This window comes from Silene latifolia, chromosome 11 (genome assembly GCF_048544455.1).
Source record: "Silene latifolia isolate original U9 population chromosome 11, ASM4854445v1, whole genome shotgun sequence".
Classification (NCBI taxonomy): Eukaryota; Viridiplantae; Streptophyta; class Magnoliopsida; order Caryophyllales; family Caryophyllaceae; genus Silene; species Silene latifolia.
In genome coordinates this window covers 202220328-202236698 of record NC_133536.1, presented here as the reverse complement: position 1 = coordinate 202236698, position 16371 = coordinate 202220328, and the positions used below count along the sequence as shown (strand labels likewise).

Below are 16371 nucleotides of genomic sequence, written 5' to 3'. Positions count from 1 at the left end.
TATTAGTCCAAATGAAGGTTCATACCTCCAACAGTAGTCCAGGGCCGACAGCACCAGGAGAAGTCCCCTTCTCCATCAACTCTGGACGAACCATGGCCCTCATGAAGCGGATGAGGACCGCAAAACCAGCAGTGACCCAGTCCCAACGTCCCAGGGAGGTCAGGTCAGGAAGGAAGGGAAGAAGATTGGTCGACAACCTCTCTCCCTTGTCTCCGAGGTAGATCGTAGACAGAAACCACCAAAGCCACAAGCGGGCCCTCTGCTCAACTGTACAGGGAGGAGGAGCCGTCTCTCTCCCGTCGATCACCACCAGCGCCGGAGTCTTCCCCGCAAAGTAGTCTCAGACATAAGAACTAGGCACCAAACCAGGCACTGTAACAGCCTTCGGTGCCAAGTTCCAGCTGATCAACCTCCTAGCCTCGGTCGAGTCCACCCTCATGGCAGTCTCCGGCCACTCCACGTGCTCGGTCCCACACGGCAGCCCAGAGATCATGCCGTAGTCCTGCAACGTGATTCCCACCTCACCAAAAGGCATGTGAAAAGTGGAAGTCGTATCCCAGAATCGGTCCAAGAAAGCGCGGACCAGGCTGAGGTTAGCCCGCAGCTTCCTCTTCGCGATATCCCTTCAAGCCTGCACCAGGGCGCCGAACGCTCCACGCTCGATCATGGCCCGTTCCTCCGCCGACAGCCTCTCGTAGCACTCCATAGCCGTCGTGTTGCCCGAGAACGATCTGATATTCCCGGCCTCCTATTGTGATTTGAAACAAAAGCTATCTTTAGTTTGAATGAAATTGGGAAAGAAATTGGACCAAATGAAACAAAAGAATATGAGTGATGAGTAATGAATTCAAGGTTACCGAGCTCTTCACCGTCCTATAGGACAGGTGACCCTCCGCAGCCCAAAGCAAGTGCCTGCTATCCCAGGTCTCAGCCCACGCGGGTTCTCCCCTCAGCTAGCGACCTCCTCATCCCACGTGGGCCCGTCTCGGGGCCTCCTCCTCCTCAGCAACCTACTCCTCGAGGATCTCGTCCTCAGCAACCTCTCCGGCTGCCCTAGCCGCAGCAAAGGCCTCCTCGAGAGCACGAGAAGCGTCAACAGCAGTGTCTATCTCCATGGGAGCTCTCCCAGAAGTAGAAGCCTCGTCACCTGCAAAATTAAAGTAATTTTAGGCCTCGTTGAGTGACGACGAGCCTTGATCAGGAGATTTCCAAGTCTTTAGAAGCCCCGAAATTGATCTTTTCTCGCCATCATTGGTCGTATTCCCACAAACCCGATTACTCAGGTGATAATTTGGGTTAAGTCAAGCCTAATTTGAAGCCTAGTCATGGGTTCAAGTCGAAATTTCGGCAGCATTTCGTTATAACGGCGATTATGCCCTAGAAAAGTGTCCTGAAAAAGCCGTCACAAACCAAAATTCCGAGATGGTAGAAAGTTTACCCATCATTCAAGGATTCCAAATATCAAGTTTCATCGCAAATGGGCAAGCGTAAGGCCATTTTCGAAGCAATCTACGATTTAGCTGTGAAACCGTCTCAATTTCACTCAAATGCTTAAAACTCAACGAAAATTCGAAAAAAAATACATGGTTATGATCCTTATACTACCAATTAGCCATTTACATGGTCAATTTTACAAGGCAAGATCATTTGGGGGAAAAGCCCCAAATTTTCGACATTTTAGGGTTGAAAACCCTAAATTTTGTCGATCCAATTCGTCCGTTATAGAAGATTAATGCAAGAATGATATACATACCTCGATTAGTCATGGCAAATGCAAGCTTTTGGATCAAATTTTGGCGAAAATGGTTGAAGTTTGAGAGAGAAATGGATGATTTATGTTTCGAAACAAATGAATGAAACCCTCTGTTTCATCGCTTTTTACGCAGAAAAGACACACTAAGGAACAGACGCAGCAGGTGCTGCGCCTATTCCAAGAGACGCGGCTCTTGCTGCGCCTCTTCCTTAGCTTCCCTTCATACGAATTTTCAAAAATTCGTTATGAGTTCGTTATTTGTGGGCCCATCTTTGGTGCGCCTCTTCCCCGTTGTCGTTTTATCTTTTTTGGTCCGTTTGACGATTATTCTTCGTTCAGACCCGCATTTCTAAGCCAACTGCAGACTATTATACATTATGTATTGCTTCCAAGACCTTGCTTGTCACAACGAGCAAGTGTTCCTCGACAGGTGTTTCGACACACCTCCATTATATTCCCCCAGCGAGAGTAAGCGGATAGACAATCCCTCTCGAGACATGGAGATAAATTCCCGATAAGGTTTTCCCCAACGAGAGTTCACGACATACAATCGTTCTTCTCGAATTATTCCGAAGTTTATTTGAAGACGACCCAAGCAGATTTCTCCCAGCATTTCACGCCTGTGTTCTGCTACCCACAATATTTCCTGTTTTCCCACGGAGTACAATGAAGGTGTCGTTCTCCAAAGGTTCCCAGACCGGCAGAGTTCTTACACTCAAGCCTTAGTTAACCCTCAGTTTATATTTTGGGTCTCCTTCCCATTTATGCTTTCCTTTAGGGTCCCACGCCCTAGCACAATCCTTATATAACCCCTTTAGCTCTCATACTTACCTTTAGCTCCTGCGCTTACCTTTAGCTCCTGCGCTTACCTTTAGCTCTCACGCTTAACCTTTAGCTCCTATGCACCTTCAGAAGTATTAAGAAGTTTCTTCAGAATCCCTGTGACCCCTAATGCCTTCAGACACCAAGTTATCTTCAGACCACACTAGTAGAAAAAGTCTCATTGACATCGGTTATTTTACCCTATTTACATCGCTTTTGTGGCGATGTTTCTGGGGGCGACGTATTTAGTATTTTTAGCTAAACATCGGTTTCAAAACCGATGTAAATAGTATAAAATTAACATCGTTTATGGGTCAAAAGCGATGTTACTAGTGTTTAATTACATCGGTTTTGGTCTAAAACCGATGTTAATAGTATAAAATTAACATCGTTTATGGGTAAAAAGCGATGTTACTAGTGTTTAATTACATCGGTTTTGGTCTAAAACCGATGTAAATAATATATTATTAACATCGGTTATAGGCGAAAAGCGATGTTAATAGTGTCTCAATTACATCGGTTTTTGTTTGAAACTGATGTAATGTAAATGGCATTTTACATCGTTTTGTCTGAAACTGATGTATGAGACTGATGTAGTATGATTCAGAATGACGATTTACTCTTAAGCTATTTGTGAATTTTTACACTGTTAGGGGCCTGCAAAATGAATCAATATAAAAATAACAACCCTGCATCTCATTCCTTCCAACAATTTTAAACACAACTACATATTTATTATACCAAAAAAATATCATAGCGTATACAATTCCGTCCATTCAAAATAATTTAAAATGTACACTACAAGCTTCTACGACGCAAAATGTGTATTTTCAATTACAATTTCTAGAAATCTAAATCATACATACTCTAGACGTTCTTTCCACAATAAAGCGACCAAAGCTCTCGAACCTCGTTCATTTGTTCAATTGTCATTTGCGAACCTGAAACACACTACATACAAGAGTAAGGATTAGAATTAGGAAGAGGTAGACATTTAAAAAATACGAACAATATCTATACATAAAAATTCAAAGGGCTTTATTACATAATAGCCATATACTTGCCTTTTGCACAAATCGTACCAATTTGTTATCAACTACGTCGAAGCTCAAGACTGCAAGAAAATTATGTTCTAGTAAACATAAGCCTTCATAAATATACCTCAGAACAACCCAAAAATGACCCCACTGACCCAACTCATAAGCAAAAATGACGTCAACTGCAATGACCAGAATGCCGCCCCATCGAACTAATAAAGTGTCAAAAGGCAATGTCACGTTGAGATTCATGCACTAGAGGGATTTCTAGTTATTTGACTGGGCATCACAAGGTTCCCAGGACAGTGTACTAAGCAACACTTTATACATGAAATGAAAGTTTGTTGCTGGTAGGAGTTCTAAGCACACTATAAAATAAATATCAATAAGACAACTACAAGTCTGCACCAATTTACTTGATGCTCAAAAGTAAAAAATCAACCTTTGAGCATGTATTAATTCCCAAAGTTACTCACATCTTAAACACATAACCAGCATTAATACAACAGGAAACAACAACAAACAGTCAAACATTAAACATACATAACCAAAACAAAAGGGAAGAATCAAAGAATTGATAATTGGAACTCAGAAAAATGTATTTCATTTTGCAGGTAAGAAGAACTGAGAGTAACTATGAAACAAGGAACAGCATGACAGTCCTTACTTTCGCAAACTCAACACAGAAGTAAGAAACAACCTACCACAAGATACTACGATCCATAATTTCGCAAACCGAACATTGAAATAACACAATGCGACAGTCATTACTTTCACAAACTCAAAATTGAACTCAACTCTTCTACTTATTTTTATTTAATATTCCATGCCATTTTTAGGTATTTGTTTCAAAGTTCTTGTCTTTTCAATTTTAGTCTCTTATATTCTTTGCTTTAGTCACTAGTTCAGATCATGTCGCAGAGAATGTGGTTGTTTTGTGAAGAATCATGAATAACATGTTCAAAAATCATGTATTCTAATATTCACCAATGACTAATGTAATACTCCATCTAAATCTCAGTTAATAAGTACATTGAGTTTTACTCGTTAATATTACGTAAACAAAAAAGTGTTAGGAAACATACTATACGGTGCGAGAAGAAACGTAGTTACTTTAAGAGTTGTCACTCTTGTTTCTTCTTATTTGCACAATAATAATATCACCATCAGCGATTGAATCAGAAAGACGTGTAAGAGAGCTCATACTTTTTATCCCACTATCTTCTCTCCCCTGAAAATTAACAAATTTTTTACACATTAAGTAAAATCTTGAACATTTGGTAAATTTCCAAGTGAATGGACAAAATTTAATGAACATTAAGCATTCAATTTTACGAATCGATAGAAACTTTCAAATAATTCTATAGTTTAATCAACTTTAAGGGAACAATATATCAATTTAAGAAATTAAAAAAAGCTAAAGATTATGCAGACTTATTGAGAAAGAAACAAAGTAGAAGCAACCTATATATTTTCTTATTCATTAAAAACCAAATTACCGATTCTCAGCGGTTGCATAATGAGTTTTTCTTGCTATGTTAAACAAAAATCAGCAATCATAACATCAAGCAAATCCTCGGTCAACAAAAAGATTAGTGCATTTACATTATTAAACAATTGCCTTAAGAAGCATTGCAAAACTATGAACAAAAGTAGACAATCAGGAACAATCAGGAATACTAACTTGCATAACCCAAACAAGTAAGGATGTATTAAATAGTAGTGTCTAGACCTTCTTAAGGTCATCCAACTTTCGTTTGATGTAAGTAAAAAATTATCAAAGAAATACAGGAAATTATACTTTGTTATTTAACTTGATTAATTAAGTACACCAGTGGAAGGGACAACAAGCTCTGACAAACTTATATGTAGGTGGCTATAGTAGGAATGACTAAATCAGCCCCATTAAAAAACACTTTAAAGGCAAATACCACAAAGATAAACAAAGATATTTCCTTTCTAACCAAATACCTCAAGATGAACAAAGATAATACCTCGCTTGTAAGTAATGCAAGCGAGTGATCAATTTACACAACAAAACGTTCTCAAAATATAATGTAAACAATAAGACCGACTCCAAAATGAAATTGATAAACAAATGACGGAAACGGTATAAGCAAAATGATCAATTTACTTAATTAACTATTCTCAAAATAAAAGTTAAACTTACGAAGGTAATTAAAATGAAATAGGTAAACAAATGATAGAGACGGATCCGTCAATATACCGTGCAAGTAAGCAATCCCAAGATTTACACAGTCAAGAAGGATCACCAAGCTCACCGTCCCTCCTCGATAAAGCCTAATCCCCTCCTCCCTCCAAGGCGTTGGATTTCATTGGATGTGTCCATCGCTTCATCGTAGTGATTGATTTTGGGAAGTGTAATAAGGAACTTGGCCGAAACAGAAAACAAATACCACGAGACTATTAGTGAAAACTAGCAATGTTTGTTCAATTAGTAGAAGGTACATCCACAACGAATTGTAAAACTTCAGAAAGATTGAGATTTTTGCATATTCAATTCGGTAATTCCTATCTAGTATAGCCTGTATCTTAGATACACAGGTTTTCTCACTTCTATGTTGTGTATTGTGCAAAGCATTCAAGTAAGCTTAAGCATCTTGAAGGCTTTGGAAACATGGTAATGACGAAGGTTTCATGACAAACTAACAATAAAAACAGATGGATCGATCTTTGGTTCCGTTTCTTAGTAATTATGGCTTAAAAGACGACGAGCTAAGAAAAATCAATTTCAATACAAACACATAGAATTCAGTTTAGGATATTACCACCCAAACAATCAAAATCATAATAATAATAAAATAAATTCAAGAAAACTAATATCAAAGGTAAAGTAATCAAATAATATCTACACCATATATATTCATCTTCAAAATCTGAACATTCGTGCAAGATTTCTCCATAGTGCGTATAAAACATGAACATAACCATCAACAAATTACAATATAGACACAATAACACAACAATTATACAAAAAAATCGAATTAAACATAAGAATCTAAAAATTAGGGTTTATACCTCAAACAGAAGAGAGAACAAGGGTGGTACTCAAGGTGGTTGTTCATTTGTTACGAGGGGTTAGTGACGGGCTAGTATATGAATAGCGGTGCGGCATGAGAGACGATAAATCCTGGTGGTAGACGCTGTGGTGGTGGATGGTAAGGGTGATGGTGAGAGCGAGGTCGAATGAAGAGGCAAAAAATTACAAGAGAAAGTGAAGGGTCGTGGGGGAAAGAAGCGGCTAGGGTAGTTTCTTGTCTATTAATTGAGAATGCTTTTACATCGGTCATTTAAAACCGATGTTAGTGATACCAATTTTACATCGTTTATGTTAAAATCGATGGTACAAATATTTTTTGTACATCGTTTTTTAAAATAACCGATGTAAGGGAGAAAAACTGTACACGTTTTACATCGATTTTTGTAAGAACCGATGTTATTTATGAACATTTACATCGTTTCAACTATAACCGATGTCTTTGTGGCGATGTTAATAGGACTTTTTCTACTAGTGCCAAAGAGTTTTGTCGAAGCATCTTCAGTCCCGTTTCATCCAGAAGTTTCAGGTATGATCTCTTCTTATTGCTGGCGAGCCTCCTCACGTAGTCTAATGGACTTTAAATGACCCTCCCCGATAGTCGACAGACTCTAAAATGTTCCCGACGACAGGTCCTTGGCTCAGACCCCTTGAGCCGCCTCGCGTCGCCATAGTCGTCAGGTTGTAATCTTCGATTGACCTGATGGCTATACTTTGACTTTCGACTTGTCCAAGCCTCAGTCAAAGTGGGGGCTTTGTAGATACCTCATTTCTACACCTCCCGCAAACCACCCGGTGATGATTGGGCCGCATGTTTGTTACGCGGAACGATTTGTGACAGTTCATAAGTTTATTGTCAAGTTATTGCTCAAACATTAATGTCTAACTCTTAATTGTCATCTACGCGCCGATACGGTCGTTTTGACAGCAATTAGAGTACATTTGGAGTCCGGGCCTAAAACCGTCTTCATTTTATGATAACCGTTAAATCCTGAGTCAGAATGTTCTGGAATGTTCCGGATATTTCTATTCCATATTTTATAAATCTTTCACAATCTTTTATTCTTTGGTAAGGTATTTCCCGTAATATTCATACAAAGTATTAAGGAAAATAAGATTATCCCGTCATTCCATAAACCAAGCACGGAAATCTTTCTTCCGCAGGAGGAAACCACTTGGGAACAGACGCAGCAGGTGTTGCGCCTCTTCCAAGAGACGCAGTGCATTCTGCGCCTCTTCTAAGAGACGCAGTGCATGCTGCGCCTCTTCCCAAGTCCTTTTCTGCGTATTTTTTGTATCTTTTCATATCTTTTCGAGATTCACTTCCAAAGTTTCTCCGAAAACTCTATTCCTCCGTGTGATTAGTATAAATAGGAGCCTTCGGTCCTCATATTTCTCACGCGAGTGTCCGCCCTTCTCTTCTCCCTTTGCATTCTAGACCACGTTCTTACTTTTTGGCGTCTGCGTGCTTGAACATTCGACCACGTAAGCTCGGATCCTTCTGAGTACCAACCTCGTTTTGCATGACCGACCAATTTGACCAACTACACATCAATCAACTTAATTAATCTTAATCGTTTTCTTCTTACGAGGGCACTTTCGTTACATTCGAGTTGAGCATCACTAAAACATAAACTTTGTTCATCTCGTTTCGTCAAACATGTAAGTCTGAGGGGGTAAATCCTTCTTTATTTATTGTTATTTACTTTTTGTATCACTAATGTAAGGTTTATGTCGAAAATACTTCTTAAAACCGATTTATAAAACCATGCTTTAAAACCCTTTTTACGGATTACCAGAAGATGACCGTCGAGAACGGACGCAGCACCTGCTGCGCCTCTTCGTGAGGCTGCCGCATTTCCTGCTTCCTTTCTTCTTCCTTCGTCCTCTGTCAATTCATTGTTCGTTATTTGTTTTCGTTTGTTCTTCAATTCTTTGACATACAAGCATAATAATTTCACAAGTATATTATTTATCATCATTAATGCGGATAATTCATCGTTAATCCCAACTTAAATCCCAAGTAATCCAATATTTGCGGGTTTTCGTCATTAAAATCAATCCGGGTTGTAGAGATTCGATTCTTTCATACTGAGTTTCTGGAATTCGACCTTTGATATATTTCCATCTGTCATATTCATCTTTAATTCGTCATTAAATTGTCGTATTTAACCTATTTAGTTCACCTATGTCACTAATCAATCCTTCGTTCATGTAATTAATTCGTTTGCGTTCGTCTCATCCATGTTTGATTGCTTTTATGACCCATTCGCATGTAATTAATCTGTTAAATCACTTCCATCCGAGTCGAATATCATAATTGATCCTTAAATTCACCAATTAACATTAACGATTTGCAGTTTCGGCTTCACAGCCAGAACTCACCCTTGGAACAGTTGCTGCGCCTCTTCCAGAGGGCGCAGCTCTGCTGCGCCTCTTCCAGGTTGATTTCTGTCTCTGAACTTCCGTTCTGCCTTGACCTAGTTTAATTAGTTTACGTTTTAATTTACTATTATCCGCATTATCACCCTAATTCCTGTTCGTTAATTCCTTTATTCTTTTCTTTCTCAAATCATCCGTTTTGGGAGTATTTTCGACATAAATCAATTGAATCTGTTGCAATTATTGTAATTCTCATTATTATATTTTATTGTATTTCTTTTACTGTATCATTTGTATGCTTCACATATATTTAAGCCTAAATTCCTACTTTGACATTTATTGTATGCTAAATTACGTGTTAACCGATTTAGTTAAATCTTCACATGTTAGGATTAAAAGTTAGATGTTGCATTGCATGCATATAATCGACAACATATCGAGCATAGACAATTTCCCTAATCATTAGTAGAGGCCGCTATCAAGGCGGGCGGGATTAGGTGTTCGATCAAAAGAGCTTCCTAATACGTACCCTCACCCCTTACTCCAGATCTCTGTGAACATCCGTGTTCATTGGCATCCACGAGAGTCATTCTAGACATAGAATGCTAAGGGTAACGAGTTCTTGGTGTTCATGTCACTACTTTGTGTCTTGACATGACACGAGGTATTCGAACGGTTTCCAATTTTCCACAATAAATTGGTGGCGACTCCACAAATGCAAACGCTTGTTTCCCAAGTGCCCCCGTGGCCCATGTCCACACACCTTACCATGAGGAGGAAGTTGTACCCGGATAGTTTTGCTTCTACCGAGGCTTATTGGCACTACTACAAAAATCAATAAAGAGGACGGTTCAAAACCGTCCTTATTACGTAAACAAACCGTCCTTAATTCACCCGTCCTCGTAGGCTAAGAGGACGGTTAAGATAAAGTCAAACCGTCTTCTTTTGTTTGTAAAAACAGGACGGTTGTCTCAAAGAATCGTCCTCTTTTTATTTTCAAAGAGGACGGGTACAGGTCAGAACCGTCTTCTTTTGGATAATGACGCTTTATAGTCCAACCGTCCTCTATATATTTTTTACGCCAAATTCAAGTTTTTTGCGCCAAATTTTAAAATGTATTTCGCGCTACAATTTCCGCCCCCATTTTTTAAATCAACTTCAGGCCAATTTTCAAATATAATCTGCACATATCAATACGTTTTCACACAACCATATTTTTGAAAAATAAATTGTTTCATTCATATTCTATACGACAATAGTCGCTTAATATTATATTCGGCTACATTTCAAAAAATCAAGCAAATCTTACCATTATACTCTAAAATCCAACCAAATAAAACCATAGAAGTTTCAACCTCCAAAATACAAGGCTATCAACGACTAATTTTTAAACACACGCACTAACACAAGTTTCTCCATCCACAAACCATCACACAAACTATCTGATCAACCTAATTACTTTAGACGTTGCCATCAAATACTTGCGCCTTAAACTTCAAAGCATATTCAACCCAAATTTCCCGCACCTCATCAATTGCTCAACCGAGTATGTTTTCGGAGCTTTAATCATGAACTACATACAAAGTAACCAAAAAACACAATTATAATTATTTACATACCAACATATTTAATTTATATAAAATGAAGTAAATATTGAAACAAAATAAACAAGTGAAAGGACGTACATTTGCAATAATACTAATATATCGTCCTCTGATGATCTCCAACATATATCGGCAGACATAATATCCACATAAGACGGTCCCAAATGGCTGTGTAGGACACTAAATTCGAAATCATGTCAAGTGTCAACTACAACGTATATACAATAAGCCCACAAAAAAAAGGTTATTTGATGAGAATAATCCAAATAGTATTACTAGTCTTCTCATCCACCATTAATCAATGGAAAGGGTTCCTTAACTTACGTTCAATACAAGGCTGAAGAAATTGACCCTAGTTTACCTAAAAAAAGCTAACATGAATGCCAAAACCCAAAATTAAGGCAAAATAACTCAGGCTTGGAGTCTAAAATGGAAGAAAGTAAATAGTGAGCACACATTGTTATTGAATTGAATTTGTGTTCTCCACTACCAAATCAAAACCCATATCAAACACCAAATTATTCACATTACCACTGAAGAGTCAGAAGTAAAACCCGTTTAGAGGAAAATGCTGAATCAACACAACATTGACTATACCCTCACAAAAAATAATTGTTAACTCTGTATGAAATAAGACTTCGCTTCAGATCAGAGGAAAAGGCATGAAACTGGGGCGAAAAAGCTAACTCTGTATGAAATAATAAGACTACTGGGAATAAGCAATTAGGGCTGGTGTAGTAGAAGAAAAATGACGCACAAGTCATATTAATATGAGTTAAAATATAGTTGGGATTAATTTTAGCATACGGGTAATTGTTTGGATTATTCTCACCAAATAACCCAAAAAAACATAGATTATATAATTTTGGAGATAAAAGTACTATTAGTTGAAGGAGTACCTTTATAATTTTCCATTCAAGCTGTTTTTGTGGGTGACACCCGAAAAGTGGATCCATAGAGTTTAGCTTCGTAATTGCCCTGTGTTAAATATATGTTATAGACATGCCTTAATTATATTTATTTTAATAAAACAAATGTAAATCTATGAAATAATTGCAATTTCTTAAATCATATACATGCCGAGCTTACAAATTAATTGTATCCTTCAAAAATTTACGAGGCTCTAGAGTTCCAGTTGGATCACACCAATATACTACACCATCCTTTGGATTAATGGCAGCCAACATCCAATGATTACTACCATTTATAAAATAAAACAATCAGCATCGCGTATTAATAAGTAGCATTGAATAATATAATTAATAGTAGTATGAAAAAAGGTACATACCCTTCAAAATATGGAGCAAAAACAAGCTTTCGACTCCTTTCACAACCCGTACATGTCATAGCCTTAACAATATAGTCTGACCGATTATCTTCATTTTCAAAACTAGCGAACTTGGACAATAATGTGGGGCACAAGAATCCATATGAATTTGTACATTGCATACTCTCTAGCAGCTCAGTTAAATACCTACCACAAAAAATGGATAATTGATCGTCTCAGCATATGTTAATGACTCGTATGGTTTAAAAATGCAGTTTAGAAGTAATATACAAGAAAAATGCAGTATAGGGTCTTTAAGCAAAGTTCTTGTGCATTTCCTTTTAACATTAACTTTGTGATGTTTACCAACGTATTAGGAGTCAGGCATGGATACATAAGGGAGAATGTAAGAGTCAGTGTAGCATGGCAACTTCAAACTGTTTTGGATATCGATCTCAATGCTCATTTAGTTATTCCAGTTCTTGACTATACATATTTTTGGCACAAGGCATGTACAGGTCAGCGGTGAAAAAATGCTAGCTTTACATTTAACATCCTGCTTTCAGTAGAGTGATTCTGCTGTGAATAGAGGAGAATAAATTTGGCTGGACTCATACCAAGCATGCAAAACAAAATTAAGAAAATTGTATAAAACATTTCGAAGATTAAAAATCAAACCTCATGAACAAAGCAATGTGAGAGGCACTTATCTCTTCTTCGTCACACCAATGAATAAGGTCTTCATAGGTAAGCATGCATTTCTGTTCGTGGTGTAGTATATGCTATTTTATATCCACGGTGATCATCGTTGCACTTGTCTTTAACACACGAGCCTCATTTATTAACTTCTTCAACGACATGGTTCTCCACTTTTCCCTGAACTGAAGACTAACTTCTACGCCAAGAAAACTTGCTGATTTTGAGTCTAAAGGCTTAGGGTTTGGTTGTCTAGAATTGGTTGATTCCCGTGTCATATCTTCTCGAATATTTTTCTGCACGGTTATCAAAAGCATTTAATTCGAAACATTGTATAGTGACTGATATCAATACCAACATCCTTATCAAGAAGGATGAAAAGAAAAATAAATAGACTATGAATGCATGTCTCTCTATTAGCCGTCAACAAATGAAATTACCTCATTAGGACTATGAATATTATTTTGTGGCCATTGAAAAAATGAGCCCTTAGCATCATTCAATATCTTCAAGTCGCCAACAGGCACCGGCAACAAAGTATTTTTGGATCCACTGTAGACTTTCTTGATTGTGACTTTTTTAAAACCATTACTTAGGGAGGCGCCGTGAACGGAAACAAACTCCCCATTACGTGACATGTACACCAACCCTGAAGCCACTATCGGTTTCCCCGGCAATGATAATATACAATTTTTCCAAGCCTACACAATTCAAATTAATCATAATTTCAAAGTACAAGTCAAGGCACTCAAAGCGAAAAGGCATCACAGATAAAAACTGTGTAACTGATCACACCCTCCAATCATTTCTGTGGGCAGCCATCAAAGCTGTTTTTTGGTACGAGTATGATTCCGTGCAATACTATAATAGAAACACGATTTTCCAGAGATGAAGTCACAGTCACTTAAACACGATTTTTTTATGTTCACCTTATGATCTTACCAATTCACTCTCATTTTAATTTTTCGGCACACCTAAATGTGAAACTGGACTCCGCTTTTCAGATTGCAGAGAAATGTAATTCACAGTTTTGATTTTTAGATGAAGTCACAGTCACAGGTTTGATTTTTAGATTTGCCCTAGGTAAATGTAATTCCCCCTGAGCACAAAGTAGATAGATAAATATGATATAGTGGGAGAGATTATAATTTGACTACCTCTAGTGGTGAGATAGGAATCTTTGGAATGGTGGCCACTGGAGTACGGAAAAACTCATTAGAGAGAGGCTCCTTAGTAGATGGCTGAACTGATTTCTCCGTATGAGATGGCTCATCATCGGGCGACTCCTCTCCAGACTCATCTCCAGAAGATGGCTCCTCTCTAGCTTGTGATTGAGCCGCCTCCATAGATGCACCATTTCCTTGTGTACTCTTAGTTATCGCGTCCATGAAACGAGCTAATACTTCTTCACATGGTCTCTCACCCGTTTGCCAAAACTTCAACATCATCAATTGAGTTTCTTTCAATTGCTCTTCCAAAGTACTTATCTACTCGAGAAAAAAATTGAATAAGAAATCAACTTCTTATTGAACACTTCTCCAACTCTTGACTTAAGCCAATGTTTAGTAATTGCCAACGTTTAGTAATATTTACCTTCTCTTTCAACTGTGTTGGAGTTGGGTTTTTGGGAGCTTTCCCAAAATATTCTTTTATGCCTATGCCATTAGGAACTCCTCGAACACGACCAGGATGTTCAGCCTTGCCAAGCACCTTAGCGAGTATATCTTCTCGTCCCTTGGGAACAAATACTCCTGCCTTGACGTCTTTGTTTATTGCTTCCTACACATACTCATATAAAATCAAATAGTTATGAACAACATTATCTACACATCCATTAGTTTTAACGTACAGTTCAAATGTGATATTAACTTACAATTTTTTTTCCACTTCCTTAACATAATCGGTCATATCTCCATTCTCGGACTTGTGAGCCCTTAGCCAAATTAAATAACGATCAACTTTCTCTAATGGGCATCCCTTCGCGGCAAAGTCTGCTTTCTAAAAAAAGCATTTAAGTTAGCTAAATATCAAATAGTTGTGAATAAACAATAAAAAGATAACTTATAACTTTCTTCTCAACTCCTCGATATCCTCCTCGAGAACCATGGTATTGTGCTTGCCTTTGAGCCGCATTCTTCCTGTTTTTCTCACTAATGGCCTGTTTTTATCCCAAAATATCGTTTTATATTGTATAACCATCAATTTGCAGCCAAAAAAAAAAAGTAACTTGCTTACATCCAAAAAATATGACACAATGGAAAATTAATTAATCATGCATCAGCCAGTACACTTCCTGAACTTAATCAAATCTCACATATCAGCTTGTTTGTAAGTAGTTTAATAACCACAAGTTTAATAAACCTTTTCCGAATTCACCAAAATCAAAACAAAAAGATTGCAATTGTCTATCATAGGAATCCAATTTCCAAATTAAAATCAATCCTCCCAAAAGGTAACTGAAGATGTTTGAAGGTTAGAAATTGTCCCCTATGGCCAGCACATTAATCGTAATTGCTAAGACTTCACAGGAACAGTAAAACTGGATCACATAAATAAACAAAAAATACACCTCTTAAGCATTCAAACATAAAACATCACGGAAACCGTCTAGTAAGCACTAACTTATCCAAACTATGATCTTACACTGTCTGCTATGTCTTGCCATTTCTGGCCTGAAGTTTTACGTCTACTTACGTCTACTTACAGATTCAGATCAGAATAAATTTGCGATTGCAGCCTTCTCCCTCTCAAGTAAGTTCGTTCTCAGATATCCGTCCCAATATTGAAGTCTCTTTAAATTATATGCGTCATCTGTTCTACTAAGAAACTAACGCTGAAAAATGAGCAAGAAGCCCAACTACTGCATTCTGACCAGATAAATTACTGCATTCTGACCAGATATTGTCTGCATTCTGGCGTGAAATTTTAATGAATCACGCCTTTTTTGTACAGGTTTTTAAATCACCCTGACATAAATTACCGCATTCTGATCAGATATGCACTGCCCTCTGGCGTAAAATCAAGGCCAATACCACTAGTGCGACCAAAACTGAGATTAATCAAATATAAATAATGGACTGAATGTGAAATATAAATTGGTGCAGTATGGAGGCTGACTAGTGCTAGAAGTACCTTAAATGCATCAGTAGTATGAGATGCCACAAATGAATTCCATTGATCAGGCGTTATCTGCTTCCACAAGGTCGGTGGTGTCCACCGGATAGCTCCTGTCTCCTCATCGTATAACCACTCACAGACTAACTTACTCTTCCACTTTCTCCATAACTCTCCCGCCTTAGCAAGACACCAATCTTCACGTCCCTTCATAATTGTGAATGCCCCCTACATGGTCAAAGTAAAATAAAAACAGATATTAATAAAACTAACCTTTTGTATAAGAAAAGATAAATGATATTTAAAAGCTAAGTAATTTTTTACATACTCCAATAATATCTAACATATCTCTTCTTGTCACTTGATCCACATCGTCCCATTTTTCAACCGTGCAGCTAATATGTCCCCGAACAGTAATTCCAATCCAACTACTGAACTTAGCAGCCCAATCTCCAGTCGGCAAATTCAGCTCACTATCCCATTCTAACTTAATTGGGTCCTCATCTCTAATAGCTTTTGATGCTAAATTCAGGACCGATCGACCCCTCTCCGAACGCTTTTCTCTCTTTGTCGTACCATCATCAGATTGGCTGGAGCTATTTTTTTCTTACTTTTTATTCTCTTTTGCGTTGTCATCG

The 16371-nt window shown here is 37.8% G+C and overlaps 2 long non-coding RNA genes across 3 annotated transcripts; both read right to left on the bottom strand.

Moving 5' to 3' along the window:
• Positions 1 to 3326: 3326 nt before the first annotated feature.
• On the bottom strand, positions 3327 to 3678 carry LOC141615328 (uncharacterized). The gene is made up of 2 exons (XR_012529800.1): positions 3640 to 3678; positions 3327 to 3526 (listed from the first exon to the last, which is right to left on the bottom strand). It is a non-coding gene; the product is annotated as an uncharacterized LOC141615328 (long non-coding RNA).
• A 7081-nt stretch (positions 3679 to 10759) lies between these two features.
• Positions 10760 to 12122, bottom strand: LOC141615327 (uncharacterized). 2 transcript variants are annotated; one of them, XR_012529799.1, is made up of 4 exons: positions 11945 to 12122; positions 11746 to 11853; positions 11556 to 11634; positions 10760 to 10836 (listed from the first exon to the last, which is right to left on the bottom strand). It is a non-coding gene; the product is annotated as an uncharacterized LOC141615327 (long non-coding RNA). The 2 variants fall into 2 exon arrangements; XR_012529798.1 differs by having other exon boundaries at positions 11746 to 12122.
• Between the last annotated feature and the right edge of the window lie 4249 nt (positions 12123 to 16371).